General features: G+C 35.7%; 1 protein-coding gene and 1 pseudogene across 1 annotated transcript in view; one reads left to right on the top strand and one right to left on the bottom strand.

The window, feature by feature from the left end:
• The window catches only part of LOC135206596 (importin-5-like), a 126,347-nt gene that overhangs the window by 105,816 nt on the left and 1,828 nt on the right, over positions 1-18,703 (top strand). The gene's annotated exons all lie outside the window — the stretch shown is intronic.
• On the bottom strand, positions 10,699-18,702 carry LOC135206504 (importin-5-like; annotated as a pseudogene).

Raw genomic sequence — 18,703 nt, forward strand, 5'->3', positions numbered from 1 at the left:
GAATAATAGCTGACTAAATAACACCTCGAAATTAACATACCCTTCTTCCATTTCAGGTAGCAAATTTGGCGGTCGCACTTGTCGTGGTCGGGGGCCATATCCTGTACATATCCGTTAGGTAAGTTGCCATACAGCTATATATTCTTGTTCTCTATAGAATGTGATAGTCTGGTAGATTTTCATGCATAAATATCATATCTTATAATAGTTACATCTATTTTTATAAGAAATCTTCATGGTAAAACGAGGAGGTCAACAAATGACCTTTACACTGGAGTAAGTTTTTTGGGTTAGATTTTTTTTGATGAGTGCAAAATAATGTTCAAACATCCAGCAAGCCACCATAATAGTTTTATGCAAATCCACGCATAATTAGATAATTAAATAAAACATTTAAAATTACATTCCATTATTCCATTTCAGGTAGCAAATTTGGCGGTCGCACTTGTCGTGGTCGGGGGCCATTTACTGTACATATCCGATGGGTAAGTTGCCATACCGTTATATATTCTTGTTTTCTATAGAAATTGTGATATTCTGGTAGATTTTCATGCATTAATATCATATCTTATAGTAGTTACAGCCTTTTTTATAAGAAATTTTCATGGTAAAACGAGGAGGTCAACAAATGACCTTTACATCGAAGAAAGTTTTTTGGGTCAGATATTTTTTTGATGACTGCAAAATAATGTTTAAACATCCAGCAAGCCACCATTAATATTTTAATGCAAATCCACGCATAATTAGATAACTAAATAACACATTGAAAATTACATTCCATTCCTCCATTTCAGGTAGCAAATTTGGCGGTCGCACTTGTCGTGGTCGAGGGCCATTTACTGTACATATCTGTTAGGTAAGTTGCCATACCGCTATATATTCTTGTTTTCTATAGAAATTGTGATATTCTGGTAGATTTTCATGCATAAATATCATATCTTATAGTAGTTATAGCCTTTTTTATAAGAAATTTTCATGGTAAAACAAGGTCAACAAATGACCTTTACATTGGAGTAGGTTTTTTGGGTCAGATTTTTTTTATGACTGCAAAATAAGGTTCAAACATCCAGCAAGCCACCATAATAGTTTTATGCAAATCCACGCATAATTAGATAACTAAATAACACACTAAATATTACATTCCATTCCTCCATTTCAGGTGGTATATGTGGCCATAGGAGTAGGTGTCAGCTGCGGCCATTTTGTTGGAAGATCCGAAAGGTAAGTTGCCATGCCGCTATATATTCTTGTTCTCTATAGAATCTGTGATATTCTGGTAGATTTTTATGCATAAATATCATATTTTATAATAGTTACAACGATTTTTATAAGAAATTTTCATGGTGAAAATAGGTCAAAAAGTGACCTTTAAATTTGGCCCCTGATATAACAGCTAATATCATCTATGTCCAAAAATTTTACATAATTACGTTCTAGGATATAACTCTATTCTATGTAAAAATAAGCCACTTCCTATTTCGTTTAGGTACCCAAAAAAATTGTGAAATTTTGATTTTTGGGGGGGGCCAAAAAAATTTATCCTTTTTTTTCTTTTCAGATTTTGACCTCTATGGGTCCGACACCTTTTCTGACAGTCACATATTGTAAATTGTAGTTTTAGGAAGGATTCCTTCAATTTTTGTGTGTATATAGCCTATTTTATATTTTTTTTGAATATTTTCGTAAATAAGTTTTTATATACTTATTTTTTTTTAGATATTTGTAATAAATATTTAATTTGAAGATGGGTATTATTTATCTTTTCAGTTGTATAGTATTATCTTTAAACTGATTTTAGAAACTAAAATGTACATCAAAATTAAAGTTAGTGATTTTTCGCAAATTTTTTTAGACAATTGGGTCGAGCTCGACCCGCAAGCACCTTTAACAGGGTAGGGATATAGCGAAACCTATCTAAGGTTAAGACGTGCGACTGGCAAAGGTATGAAAAAGAAGTAAGGGAGCCAGGAGCAAGTGTCAATAGGCTAGCAGAAGTAGAGAATTGGTGGCAGGGTCGTAAACCTCTGGTGCAGGGAGCATGAGAGAAGTTCAAGGTGTTGCTGGCGCCCGATATCAGAGCCAGGCAGCCAGCAAGATAGAAGCTTTGTAGCGTGAGCTCAAAATCGACTAACGAGAACCCTTTATTCGCCGCAGTCAACAACACACATAATTCTGTCCTTGCTACTCTCGGCCTTAAAACTTTCCAGTTCTTCTGCAGGGGAAAATGTGAAGTTTATGTCAAAATCTTATCTACCAGAGGCTTACAAGAAGCATAAGCCCAATAAATAAATCATAATCGTATACATTACAGGCCTAATGAACCGACCAAATACCCAAGAATTATTTAAATCTGATGCAATTATCCGTGGCTTGCACGAAGCCTAAAGCCTATAAAATCATAAATTGCTTATGTAATAGCCTAAGGCAAAGATGATAATAGAATGTTGTAACATTTCAAATACTTTAAGGTAAAACCATTACCGGCGTCTCGCCAGAAGCCTATGGTTGGAAATCAATTCATGAATTGAAAAAGTTAATGCATAGATAGAGAGAGTAACTTGCACCAATTACTTTACGATCGAATGCCGAAACATCCAAGAATTACTTTTAAGCATAACCATATTGACGGCTCGCTAGTAGTTCAAGTCTGTAAAACAATTCATAAATTGCAGAGGTTATGGCCAGATAAAAAAAAAAAAAGCTTTAACATAGACCAATTCGTTTTATCCTGGAGTGTCATCACACTCGAAAATTACTTTAAAAATCAAAACTATTATCGGCAGCTCCCTTAAGCTTGAGTGTCATAACACTTGAGAATTCCTTTTAAAAACAAAACTATCGGCGGCTCTCTATGAGTTTATAGCCTTAGAACAAAGTTATGGATTAATGTAAAAGGTGTAACATACAACCATTTACTTTATAAAGTAACGTCATACCATTCGGGAATTACTTTTAAGGCAAAACTATTATTGACCTGCCGAGAGCCTAACCAGTAAACAAACTATAAATGGAAATGGCGTCGTTTACTTCGATTCATTGATGACTTATTGAATCAACTAAAAAACAAAGGAAAAAACTCATCCTGAAAAATGTCAGCCTGAAGGCTACCAAATATGCATTCCGCTGGTTAACGTCAGGCCCGTACCCAGTGTTGGTGGGTCGTTTTTCCCAAAACTGGACTTTTTCTTCTATAAATGTCATTGCATATATATAGGTATATGCAAGATGAAATACTTGAAAATGTTATTTTAGTTATATAAAGAGGAAAAATTGGGTATTCAGTGTATGCCCTTCTACCCGATTAGATGTTATTCAAAGTACTGACTTTGGTTAACAGAATTTTACTTATAATGTTGAAAGTTTGCACTGAAATTCAAGAATATTTCTTCAGTTTTATTGATTGATTCATTTATTATGTTAATGATAACATGCATAATACTTTATTGGTTGTTGTTATGTACTTAGACTTAACAAAAAAAACAATAATCATTTATTACTTTGTAAGTACAGTTCAATGAAAAGGATAGTCACAGAAAATATGGACTTCAGAAGTTTTTTTTTTTGGGGAGGGGGGCGCCGGTCGTTCGACAACCCCTCGGTATGGGCCTGAACTCAAAGAAGCCTCCATCGGAATCTGGTAAAATAATAAGAAAATAATTAAGAGAGCTACCACTACACCATGTGTTGTCACCACGAACAGCAAGAAACAAATGAGGATTGTCTGCTAGGTCGTTCCAGTATTCCATTAGTGGGACAGGCTGTTACCTACACAAACTACGTATATTGAAGCGCTACCATCGAAATTTTGAATTTTAGCTGCTGTACAGTGGAAATTATAGCTATAACTACTTGGTAAGTTTCATGTACAATATCTCACCTTATTAGACATCATTACAGAATAATTCCAAAACAACTTATAACCCTCAGAGAACAACCTATGTAACAACAGACTGAGATATCCCAACAACTACAACATATCTCTACCAAAATCGCCATTCGCCAAGGACTTTCCCCCAGACCACGCTTCCTTTACCTATACCCACCCCTTCCCATCTTTACCTTTACAAACCCCCACCCAATCCCCAAGACCACATGCCTCCATGATCATAAGATCAAAAATTAAAACAAAGAAATTTTATTTTTACTTATTACATTAAAACAACTACATCAAAAAAAGCAAAACTAAGCAGACAATAACAACAATCTTTGGACAGCATTATTCGCAGAAATCTACTACAACTCAAAGTTCCTCCTTTAAGCACTCCAACTCATTGTCCCTCATCCTGGCAGGAGGACGCCTTATTCTCCCAGGATATCTCCTGTTATCATCCTCCCTTTCTTCATTCACTTCCTAAGAAATTCAGCAGCTCAATCCCATGCAAGTCTAACATATTGATATGGCATGTCATCCACAGACACATTATTTTCAGAATTAATTCTAGTAATGATCCCCCTCTTCCACTGAGTAGTGCAGCATCATGGCGAGATTTGACCCACACTTCTCCCACCTGGACAGGAGCAACATCCTCAGTAACAGTAACTGGCACTTTTGCCAGGTGTCTCTATTTATATTTGTGGCTATCCCTTTGAGGAACACTCCCTTCATCTAACCCTTTGCTGGGTGTCACATTATACCAGAACACAGCTTCTAATGGACTTATGTCTCCCCTCTCCACAAAACTGTTCCCACTTGCTTATAGGCGGAATGAAAATATCTGAATACGTATTCCATCCATCCAACATCATCTTTAGTACTTGACCTGAAAACCATACTGTTATCCACAAGAATTTCATCTACAGGACAACATTCATGAAAAATTAAATTCAATGCCACTGCTCTTTCCTCTGCACTCTCTCTCTCCAAACCTCTCCAAAATGCAAATCTGTTAGGACCACAATCAATTATTGACAAATCTGGTACATTCCTATAATGTGTGACATCTATGGCAAGTCTCTTCAAATCTCTGTCTACCCTTACACTACCATCCTCATTGTCCTATCTACATTCATATGGTGCTGCTCACCTGGTTCTTCAGGTCATTCAAAAGCCAGCTCTTTTTAACATAGGTTAAGGCATTATATTTGTTCTCACTGTATTTACTAGTGTCATCCTCAATTCTAATCCAAATTCTTCAATAAGCTCCCTCACAATGTCCAAACATCGTTTTATCATCATTCTTTCTCCTCTCTATGTACGCAACCTCTTATCTTCTGTGATAACAGATTTCATCCACCCAAGAACAGTAGTAGAATCAGTCTTAATCTCCAATTTCTCTAGCCACCACTGCAGGACAAGATTGATGCCCTTTACTACAGTTTCCAACTTAGCCACATTAATATGATTTCTGTCATGTTTCTGTCACAAGCAGGCTGTATCCTCAACCACAACACCACAAACCTCCAACACAATTCCCAATGCTAAACCAATCGCATTGCACCAAAGAACCTCATCCTCAGACTGAGAAACATGCCACTGCCCTTGCATAGATAATCTTTGTTTACCTTCTGGACAACTTGCTTTGAGCATCCGCTCAACATTTGTGTCTAAATTACTGTCCCAAGACTTACCAACTGCTCGTCACTTCACAATTTCACAAGCTACTCATAGCGAATTGGCAATGGGGTAGTGGCCCACCAATTTTCCACAAATTAAAAAAAACTCCGTCTCAATTTCTCATCTGAAATCTCTGGGATGGCATTACCTCTTGCAAAATACCAAATACCATCTTTCTCATTAATCTTAAGACTCAAAGCAGCACTTCCAGCCAAAGTCTCGGGTGGTTAAGCAATCAATCCATTCTGTTTTAAGTACGAGACCTATTCGGAAGCTGGCACCTAAGTTTCATCAACCAAAATGTCATTGATGTACAAACTTGTAGTCTTTTATGTCCTTACTCCTCCCCAAAGCATAATCTAAAAATTTTCCCACAATTCAAGGAGCAGAATTCAACCCAAATCCCAACCTTGTTAAACAGTAAGTCTCACCTTTAAAATTTATGAGTTGATGACACCACAGCTTCTTGGGCACTGTAGTTTGCAGGTATGCCAACTTCAAATCTAAAATAACTACGTTACCCTGCATTCTGCTCTATTCCCTTAAGGTCTTAGCACACACATCAATAGCATCATCCCGGTATGACACTCTACAAATTTGTTCAGTTCTCTCAAGTCTAACATTGGTCTAACTTTATTTTCAGATGGTTGCTCAACAGCCATTAAGGGCATGGCCCCATCCTCAATCTACTTGTCCAAGGGTAGCAAAATATCCTCACCTATCCATCTACCTACTTCCTTCTCAAACTCCCCTGTCTTCTGTTCATCCCATCCTTTAATAAATCATAACTAATCTTACAAGTCAACGAACCACTCTACTATTCACTGACTCCCATCAAATTTTGCCACAAAATCTATATCTTCAATAGTAATAACACTGGAATTACCACATGCATTAGCCATAGCACCATACCCTGAGTTTTCACTTATCACTGAACATCTTGCCTTACCCTCAGCCACTGTAACACCTCCAAACCTATTAACCCTTAAACACCGAGCCTCTATTTACAAGTGTCTGTCGTATGCTAGAGGCGTTCGGGAGTTAGCGGCGAAGCGGAAAAAAAGTTTTTTTCAAAAAATCACAGCATGCTTAGTTTTTAAGATTAAGAGTTCATTTTTGGCTCCTATATTCGTCATTGCCAGAAGTTTAGTAAGCAACTATCAGAAAGGAAAAAAATATCATTATCATATATAAATATTGGAATATATGACAGCCCAAAAAAAAATGTTCATATATGATTGTATACAAATCGTGCTGTGAGCAAAACGGTTAAAGCTAATGAGTCATTTTTTCCGTTGTATTGTACACTAAATTGCGATGATTTTGGTATACAACAAATTGTAAAACGATCAAAGCAACAGAGAAAATATTATCACAAAATGATGCATGAATTCGTAACACAAAGACGTAAAAACAAGTTTTTTCTTAAAATTCACCATAAATCGAAATATTGTGCTAGAGACTTTCCGTTTGCTGCAAAATGAAGGTAATTGGTTGAATATTACTAGACTGTAAGTGTTTTAGCTTACAATTGCAGTTTTTGACCATTTCGGTCGAGTTAAAGTTGACTGAAGGTCGAATTTTTTCTATTTATCCTGATTTATATGAAAATACTTCAAAACTGATAAAAGCTACAACCATGAGTTATTTTGTGTTGTATTCTACATGAAATTGTGCACATTTTCATGTATAACACTTTATGTAAGGTCTAATAGAAAACGGTGCGAAAATTACGACAAGGTGACTACAGAAATTCTGAGATTTTCAGCAGAGTTACCGCGCGAGGAGGGAAGGAAAAAGTTTTCTCAAAAATTCACCATAAATCGAAATATTGTGCTAGACTTCCCGTTTGTTGCAAAATTAAGGTAAATGATTGAATGTTACTAGATTGTAAGGGTTTTAGCTTACAATTGCATTTTTTTACCATTTCGGTCGAGTCAAAGTTGACCATAGGTCTACGACGATGCGTCACTGATGCTTCGTAGTGCAAGAAGAAAGAAATTCGCGCATGCGCGGCTGGGCAACGCTTGTAAACAAAACAACAGCATTATCCGTGAACTCCCAGCATCCCTCAAGGGGCTTGATTTAAAATCTTTTGCAAACTAGGCCTGTAACTATTTTTCCGCGAATATTTAAAAAAACTTTTTGTAGTCGACGTACCATACGTCCACTTGGCACCCGACAGACAATTTTAGTCGATGTACAATACGTCTAGTCGGCGTTTAAGGGTTAATTGCATTCATACCCATAATCAACTCAATATTGTCAATTACTTTCTCAGCCACTAAAGCAGTTACAGCAATTGCAACATCATTAATATTCAATTTTACATATGTTTCACCTTTACAAAAGATCTCTCCCCCATCAAAGGAAGTTATGACTCTTCTCCACTAAATGTGAACAAAGAACTGTAGTAGAATAACCTGTGTTCACCATGCCCACCACAAAATACCCATTCACCTGCAATTTAACAAATGGTAACCTCAAATGGGGCTCCCTTAGACTTCTGAGGGGGAAGATGTTTTGTTTGTTTGTATGGTGTTTTTATGCTGCACGGAACTACTGGTTATTCAGCAACGAGACCAACGGCTTTACGCGACTTTCAAACCACGTCAAGAGTTGACTTCTATCACCAGAATTACACATCTCTCACACCTCAATGGAATGACCAAGAATCGAACTCATGGCCCCCGAGGTAGTACACCAATACCATATCGACCACGCCACTGAGGCGTTGGGGGATGCTGTTGGCACACCAATCCCCCTTTTCTCATTTCCCTTATCACATTGAGCTGAAACATGACGCCACTTATATTACACAGGAAGCACACTACTGGTTTTCGGTCCTTACAGTAGCGCAGCATATGAGGGCTCCACAGCCATAACACCACCCCTGAATTCACCAAATTTCGCCTACTGAATCCATTTGCTCCCCACTAATATTGCTTCACTCTCAAGTCTTGGGCCTGAAAGTACTCACAGCAGCATCATCACTGAATGTATTATAAGTCAATATTCTCATCTATTAATCAACTCACTCACTGCCATTCCCTGTAGGTATTCTTGGTAGCTGCTGCAATGATGCACTGGCTTGACTAGGCATACCAGCCACAAATGACTGATACGGACCGTAGTAGTGTTCCAACCCATCCCCCTTAAAACCAGCTAACCTTCTTCATTCATTTACATAAATATCTACCTGCTCCACCCACCCACCCTGAATTAGTTCATTTCCAAAATGCTACAAAAGCCCCATAGGAAAAGGCTTCTTTCAATAATTCTTCAATCTTGTCACTTGTATGACTTGAGTTGCCTTCTTTCAATTCCACATAGTACAAAGCCAATGCATACTAACCTTCCAAAAACAATAGAATAAATGCATCCACATTATTCACTTTCTGAAGCCCAGCAACCAATTTTCCGTTTGCAAACTAAGCAATTACATCTCCTTGCTCTTCAAGGGCTTAGATAGGTACTCATATCAGTTCAGATTTTACTTACCATCTTGACCAAAACTGCCTAGATAGTTTGTACTTAAAAATAACATGAAAATTGCATAACCAAAAACTCACCTTATTAGACTTCTGCACTACAGGGCACTAATTCCAAAAGAAACTTACAACTCTTTCAGAGAACCACCTGTGAAACAACAGAATTGGGTGTCCCAACAGCCACAGGCCCACAATCACAACTTATCTACCAAACTAGCCATGGACCGCATATTTCCCAAGTCTGGAAGAGTTTAGGGATAGGGAAAATTAGGACCAATGAAAGCGCGTGGAGCTGATCCATGATGTCACAAGCCACGCCTTTTAGCCACACTCGGTCTTGTTTTTAACTACGCTTCCCCATTTCACAATTTACGGCTTGTATGAACCATACATTTTGTTTTGTAAGGTGTTTTTACGTTGCATGGAACCAGTGGTTATTCAGCAACGGGAAGCTCAGGTCTGAAGTGGACAAAGACAAAGACAACTTGATATTACATTCTGCTAAAATAAATCCAGTCAGACTAAGAGAAAAGTGTTAAGAACAGATGAACAGGTTTATGATCCATTGAGTACTTCTACCTGTTACTACTACTATTAGGGCATGGATATACTTGGAATTTGTGGAAGCAACAATTGGAGTAGGATGATCAACTCCCAGACCCATTACAGGAATACTAGCCTAGAAGAGGGCGCCTCCTTACACACATTCTGCGATACCAGAGTTGGCATATGGTTGCGTGGAATACATCATCAAGAATGAAAACAGTAGCACCCATTAAAGAACTGACTGTTCCAAAACTGGAGTTATGGCATTGTTGCTGGCAGCAGGTATGGCCAAATTTATTAAGGAATTTGTTGAACAGTTCATCATTCATCAGGCCTGGGTGTCGAAGGCTTTATGTTAGTACGGGCTGGAACAAAAAAGAAGTGTCGGCTGAGGGAGGTTATCCACATTCTTAGTGATCTATTATTCCAGATGAAACAGTGATGAGCATCATAATCCTATGTAGTATGATCATAATGATGAGCATCATAATGTACATGCTGAAACATGAATTTTTTTTTATAAATTTGTACTTTTCATAGCTAATAAACCTTCAGTCTTAACATTAGGATTACCTTTTAGCACCAGCTGGAAATCTGGTAAAATAAAAAAAAACTTGTGTAATCCATGAATTACTGGAATATGTGCTTGCTCACGTGGTATTTGGGAGCTCCCACAATGCCTTGGGCATCCCGTGAGTGCACCAGTTACTCTTCCAACCCAGTTTTCACTGTCAAGAAGGGAGGTTCGAGGTGGACCCTTTTATGTCAAGACCTCAGGTTTGTTAGTTATGAAAAATATAAATACTGTATATTAAAAATTTGTCATTTGTTCATTTACAAAACAAACCACCCATGGAAATCTACAAAACTTGACTGTCATTTAACCAATTTCTTGGTATGCATGAAAGTGTAAGGCAAAAAAATTTACTGTTAGCTTTCGGGAAATGCTATGTTCTTCCTAAGTTCAACTGAAATAATTTCTGGTATTATAGGGAGAATTTTGATAAATCACCCAATTAAGATATAATGGGTCATATGGAAGAAGACATCAATATCCATACCTCTACTTGCAATAAGGTGTTATTAGAGGACTAAACAAAACAATGCTTATATGATACAATTTATTGATACTGATTTGAAGAATATGTACACTAAGTCTCTTCAAGTTGAAAAGGCTTCAATTTTGAGATGTTACTACACCTACATGTCAAACTGAATATATAATGGTGGAAATTATCTTACAAAAACCAATGGATGTCCTTTCTTTCTTATAATAAGACATCCACCAAGCATTCAGTCTTTACATATTCATTAAGTTTTCCGCTTGACATCAAGAGAAGCAAATAAGCCAACTCCTGCTGCTATATTATGTGCATAGAATTTGATCCCAATAAACCCAATAATAGCACTGCCAACCTGATTACACAAAAAATCTCAAACCACACTGATTACTTCAAACATTAAAAAACTTTTACAAGTAATTTAACAGACTTTCTTACCAATTGGCGTAATTACGTTCGAAACCACTTCTATCACAGTTGTTGTCCGTAATATCTAGTCTCCTTACATGTATATATATATATATATTTACCCTCTTGAAATGAATCTTGGCTCTCCATAATATTGATATTCCTAACATCACAAAGCCTTTTGCTACAATGCTGTAAGGAATGCAAAAGTTAGCTGTGCTGACTTTACAAGAAGTCAAGCAGAGAGTAATAATAGACAAATTTTAAATCAAAACTAGACTTCCTTTATAGAAAAGCCGCACTCCCATTTTTCAACATGCTAAGAACTGGGGCCCTAATATAAAGGTGCTAATAGAGCTACATACAAGTAATGAAACCATTGGATGACTGAATCCCTACTTCTCATGCCATTGATGTAATACCCCGATGCAAGATGGGAATAAGTATAAAAATAAACCTACAACATGACCAGGGAAAAGCAACATTAGAAGCTGGGACCTGAGTGAGTGACGTACATGGAAGAAAAAAAAATACCAACCCATCTTCAAGTCTTTTAACAACCACAAGGTTTCACAAGACAATACAATCTACTCACAGAGCAGATAAACTTAACAAAAAAGTAAGATGGTTTAGCCTAAAGATTATGAGAGGTAACTATAAACTACACGTCTGAAAGCGTGCATGTGTTAGTAGGGAATTGTAACTGAAGGCATTTCTGAATAAGAAATGTTGATGCGACCAAACTAATATATAGGATTCGATTAAGTTTTTTCTTTGGTACTTATACTGAAGTGTCATTAGTTTCTCTCTCTTCAACCCCACTCCCCTGGAGAAAGATAATTTCCAATATTGCAACAAATCCATTTCAATGTAACAAAATCTTTAATATTGATGATCAAGTACAACCCAGATTCTACTTCATTAGTGCTTTCATATTAAGATAACTTAAGAAGAATATAGTTGGCACGAAAATAATTTTCTATTTCCCCGTTAAATGAGAACCACAAGTAACGCTGTCATTCTATAACTGAGCAGTGAAGAGTCCAAGACAGAGCCTCCTCAAACTAATGGTTTCATCCAGAGTTGCCCTCGAGATGGAGGGAGTATAATGAACATGCTTACCCTTGTTAACTGCTGCTAATATTCTGCAACACAACATACAGTATACATAGAAAAAAAAAATGCACAAACTGCCCCTTATAAAACTACAAAAATGCCACAATAACACCAAAATTATATACGAGCATTTTAGTGGAGTTCCATCAACTACATAGATAAATAAACTTACAACACAAATAATGCTGACAAAACAACACTAACAAGGGTGCGCAAGAATCCATGGGAGTAAAAGTTAAGTAATGCATGGGAGCCAATGCTGCATACCCGTTGAAAGGATAAACAGAGTCCATCTTTTGGAATTTCAAGATCTATGATGTCTCCAAGAACAGTCATTCCAAATCATGTCAACTCTGCCAAGAATCTGCAGTGAACCAAGACAACACTCATAACGGCTGACACAAGACAATGAACCAAAACAGCAACAATTAAAAGTTATGACACCTGCCACTGGTGGCTCACGGAATGATCCATAGTTAAATGAAGTGATTTAGTGCCCATACAATCCTCACTAAACAATTTGAAGGCAAAGATGAACACTACATCCTTTGATTTAAGATGGATGGAAAGATTCTGGGCAGCCAGGTGGCCCAAGCCTAGGTGATAATCCCTTTCAAACAACAACAGTAAGGCATAAAAAATTTGTCTACTACAGTGTACCCTATAGATACCTTCCTAACAATATTGAATTCTGTACGAAAAACTTTCAACTACTGTATAAATATATATTTCAATATACACTCAGTGTATTCTTTTTTCTTTAAATAATTAATATCAAAGGAAGTCTACAAGTTCACATTATGATTTCTCTGATGGCAATAAAATACTGTAAATATATCAAATTATTCAAATCTATCAAAATATTCAAAATCTATCTTAAAATAAAGGCAATATAGTCTAAGTTAAACTAACCTTAATCATTTCATCACAATACAGCTTAATATCTATACAGAGAAATTCAAAATAAATATCCATGTAGCTGGATGAACTGGATACACTGTAAACACACAAAGGCCGTTTACCAAAGCTCTTTTGTCAATGGAGCTTGAAACACCTTAACGGATGCATTGCAGTGTGGAGAACTAATACATGCATAGTGCTTTGGATATATTGGAAAACTTCCAAAGTGATTATCAATAGTTAAACGATTTTTAAAGGTAATAAAATTATGAAAATTTAAATCCTAATGACTATCCGTAAGCTATGTTGTAAGATATGAATGAAGGGCAAGTTGTTGTTCCTGCGTTAATTGGCTGATACAGGCTTCAAACATATCAGGGTTAGCTTGTAACTGCCGGACAATATTTAGCATACGCTTTGTGACATCTGCTTCCTTCTCTACTGCTTCTCTCTTGAATGCCTGTAAAGAATTTCCATGATCAAAATTTACAGATTAGATAGGTTTAAGCCCATAAACTTTTGCTGAAAAAAATTTTATATTGGGATAATATGTGCACAAGGATGTGAAAAAAGCCATCAGTAAATTTCCCTGTATTCCCCAAATAAAATATAGTGCAGTCTCTCAAGTATGACATGCATAGCCCATTTTTAACCCTTAATGGACAGAGACATGCTCATTTGAGTACCAATAACAGGTTTAGGGTAGATGAAGGTCACGCATGGTGAGTGACAATAGTATGCGCCATCTATAAGGGGGAATCAGGCGGGTAAGAGGTGGTGCCATTACTTTAATAGCCCATAAATTCACAAATGGCAACTTCTACATTGGCTTAAATCAAGAAGTGAACAGCTCATGAACTTAGTCATGATCTTGACTTCAAGGGAGAATGTACTGCCTTTCTCTCTCACACAACGTATTTTATCAATTTACTCATAAATATATCAAGGGGTTGGTGTTGGTTTTAGTTCTTATCTTTTATGATATTATATCAGTTATAAATGTAATTTTGCAAAGAAAAGTGCAAAGAAATATTATAAAAGAAATGTCAAAATCCAAAAAAGTTACGGCATCTTTGTTCTCAGTAAATTTACATAAATATTTTACAAGAAATATACTCAGAATTTGTTACTGATTTTATTTCTTATCTGTTATGTTATTGTGCGAGTTTTAATTTAAAAAAAAAAAAAAAAAAAAAAAAAAAAAAAAAAAAAATAAAAAATAAAAAAAAATAAAAAAAAAAAAAAAAAAAAAAAAAAAAAAAAAAAAAACTAATAGAATAAACATGTGTAACTTGGTAAAATTTACAATTGTCTTTTAACAGTGTCCCCCAAAAGAGGTTGCCAATAGTCATTTTCAACTTCTTGTGGAAGATAAGGAAAATTTTTTTAGAATTCCTTTTTCTTACACCACGTGCATTTGCATATCTTCCTCTTTCCACTGACATGTTTTTTCTTAGAGTGGTCTACCTGAAATGCACATGGTGCAAGGAAAAAAAAAAAAAAAAAAAACAATTCCCTACCTTCCACAAGAAGTTGAAAATTACTATTTACATCCACTTGTGGGGCCTTTTACAAAATTGTAAAATTTTATGGTCATACATGATTTTTCTAATAAACAAATTTATTATATTTTGTAAAATTATAATTACAGCTCACAACATCAAAACAGATAAGATACAAAATTAGTAACAAATTCTGAGCATATTTTTAAAACATTTACATAAATTTACTGAGAACAAAGATGTAGTAACTTTTGGATTTATGCATGCTTCTTCTAATATTTCTTTCCAAATTACAATAACAACTGACATACTATCATAAAAGATAAGAACTAAAACCAACAGCAACCCATTGGTATATTTATGGGCACATTTATAAAAAGACATCATGTAAGACAGAGGCACTACATCCTCCCTTGAAGTCAAGATCAAAACTGAGCCCTGAGCCACAAAGTCTCTCATCCTAGCCAGTCTAAAAGTTGCCATTAGTGAATTTATGGCACCTCTTTCCCGCCTGATTCCCCCAAATTCAACGGCGTAACATTGTTACTCAACATGAGTGAATCCGTCATCCACCCAAAACCTGTTATTGCTACTCAAGTGAGCATATCTGTCCATTAAGGGTTAAGTAGTTCTGATAAAACAATAAAATTTACTGAAACCTCATTTTTGTGTGTAATGCATACCAACCAAAAATCAACCACATTCTATGACTTAACTTGCTACATACTATAATTATGTAGTTTCACCAGGTTTTGTTAAAATACTAACTTTAAAGATAGCTAAAAGGTGGTTTCCTGTCAGTTTTTAGATTAAATAATTTGGATTCCTTAAAATTGCATATCTTTTACCAATTTGTTTACAAAATTTGACACTGACTGTAGACTGAGGTTGGGCATTCACATGCTGACAGTCTCTGCCTAAAGGAACTGGCTAGTTTGTTTGTTTGTTTGTTGTAGTGTCAACTATTCTTAAAGCATCAGTACATAAAATGAATGAAAGCAAGCATAATGGAACTCCTTTCATAGGATGGCTGTTTTATCAAGATTGAAGCTCACCCAACCAGAGTAAACCCTGACTACCATACAGCTTGCAAGTATAATACTAAACTCTAAATTCTACTTAATACTATGCAGTTTTTTTTACTATTGGATAATTGGATAAGTCAAATGTAATAAAGATTCTTACAATTTCCTCAAATGTTTGTTCCCAAGGCCTACACTTACTGTTCGTGTAAGTTTATGACATGAAATATATTACAACCAATAAATAGCGTTGACTAAAATTTCTTCATGTAGGAACTGGGTCAAATGTATTATTCATGAAGTGTTCATAAGTTTAAAAAGTGTGACCATTCTAACTAACCCCAACATGGTGTTCTTTTGGTTTTGAATTATTATCTATTATCATTATTATTATTATAAAGGATTATTATAAAGGATTAGTATTCAAATCTCTGAGCCTAATTAAGGCTCTTCTAGAGTAGCACCAAATCACTGAGCTAATTCATAACCATAAGGGCTTGCCTGAAATATTTGTTTTTAATAAAAAAGTGCCAAATTCCAACAATGGGTTTGATCCGATTTTTGTTGGTACTGTACCAACTGACTGCTAATCAAATTTAGGATTCATTAAAGTGATGTTAACGTAAGTTTTTAATTTGGCTTTATAATTGGAGCTTTGGCACTTTACCCTTAAATGACATATTTCAACATTTCCTCACCACATACCAATTAAAACTAACTCAACTCAGTACAGGTGTAGTAGTTGTATTTTCATTTATCTATGCACTGTTTTTGTGTGATTTTATGCATCTGGTCACTTATGTTATTTTTGTTATAAGTAGTATTCTTACTTAACTAATAATTGTCGAGTTAAAATGCTTTGTAATGTGCAATTCTTAGGAGACCTGGATTGGATTAATTATTCTACATTATTTCTCAAGGTTAAAGTTCTTTTAATTAATCAGCTTTTGAACAGCCTTCTGAAATGTATAAAGTTTCAGAATAAAAAAAGTTACATACTTTCAGTAAGTGTTTTCTAGTAACTAAAACTGATTATGCCTTTACTCTCATATATAGTTAGTACATATGTAAATATAAATATTCAAGAAGTTAACTATCTTAACCATTACTAATACATATATATTATGAATGCACACTACACATTCTGAACCCATAAACATCAGTTGTGACAGCAGTAGATACTACAGGTACTGTAAGCAGCTATGTACCCTGTGGGTATCAAGTCTCATCAGCAACAAAATTCCATTTGTTTCCTAAATTCTACAGTACTTTTTCTCTGATTCTTGTCCATTTCATTTGTTTACTAATAGATGAAAATGTTAGCCTGCTAAGTAACAGCAGATACATGCAAAATTAGCAAAAAGTTTTCTTTTAATTTTCTCAAATTTAATAATCTACATAAAAATCGTTATCTCAAGAGATAACTAAGGAATTCAATGAAAATTTGAAGATTGGGGTAACAAAACTACTGACATAAAAATTGGCACTAAAAATTGAAAAATCTGAGGTTCCTTAATTTTTCTGCATCAAAAACTTATTCAAAGACAGGATATGCTTACTTCAAATTGGTGGTGGTGGCTCACTTTTATTTTTTTTAATCTGCTGTATGTAATCCAATGAGAGGTTTAATTTCCTAATTTAGATGTATCATATCATTACCCCATGAAATTTGTCATTTATTAATTAAAGACGAAAAGTTTTAGAGATGCTAACAAGTCAAAGATGGAAAATCTACTACAAGCCTTACATCTAAAAGGAGGACTGGATTTCTCTAATCACTCTTTTAACTTACCTCGGCAAACACAGCCATAAGCTGGGGCAGATTACCATTATTGGGGCCTAAAACAAGAGGATGATTTTTATCAATAAGGTCACACAGGTATCCATAGACGTGTGGAGCTTCATCTGTATCCTCCCAAACTGGTAGCCATGAGAGCCATAATGGAATAACCTGGAAAAATGTCTCTTGTCAGAAAGTACCAAAACATTAACCTTATACTTGAGAAAAAACCACTGACAATTTAAATCAACAATGGGAATGGTTTTGATGTGATCCAGCTACTTTTCAAAAGAAACACAGCAGTATTAAAATAATTCTGTCATATTTACCTCATCTACATTTATTGCTGATGGATTGTACTTCAAAATTTTGGTTACAGCAGCTATGGCATTCTCAGTTGGGTTCAAATTAACTTCATTCCTTGACTCTGGACTCTGTATGACCTGCACTAGCAAAGGAATTGCTTGAGCACACACTGGGGCGAAAGCTGGACCAGCAAACTGACCCAAAACTCCACAGCCATATGCAGCAGCTTGACGAACTTCTCCTTGTTTATCTGTGACGAATCCTAACAGAGCCTGAAATAAACGAGAGATTTTTCCTCCCAGTTAATTCATTAATAACACAGAAAAAGTGGATACAGAATTTAAAGAAAGATCCCAGACTTCATATGTATATTACAATATTAAAGAAATGTATCCAAGTCATCACCTGTAAGAAATGGTCTGTGTATTTGTCACATGCTGGTCCGCCATACTCAATGACATCATCAAAAATACACAAGCCCCACTGATGATCTGGCCATGGTCTGCTGGAATCCAGTAATTTGACAAAATGATGGCAAGAGGGCATCAAAGAATGGGAAGAAGTGTTCTTGCCATAAGCAGCACAATGCATGGGTGATGTCAGCCACTTTACTCAATACGTACACATCTCATCGTCTTCGTCCAAAAGCTGTTCTTCTACAACCTAAAAGAAAATGAGGTACTTATTCCAGAGCATAAGGATAGTATAACCACAAAATAAAGATCTAATCAAAAAATGAAAATGACAAAACAAAAGCATATGGATATAACCATGAATAAAAATGGCATTTCTAGAACTTACCTCATCATAGTCTTCATCCTTTCGTTGTTCTTGTCTCTTGACAGACCTCTCAAAGTGTTCTTTCAATGACTTGTCAAGAATTCTAATCAATTCATAGGTATATGATCATTTTTTTTTTGGACCCCCAGACATCCCATGCCAAGGACCTCAATACATTTGGCCATGGCATACATATGCTCAGAAAGGACCTCACTTTCTGGTTCAGTTTCAATGGCC

This window comes from Macrobrachium nipponense, chromosome 31, assembly GCF_015104395.2.
Source record: "Macrobrachium nipponense isolate FS-2020 chromosome 31, ASM1510439v2, whole genome shotgun sequence".
NCBI lineage: Eukaryota > Metazoa > Arthropoda > Malacostraca > Decapoda > Palaemonidae > Macrobrachium > Macrobrachium nipponense.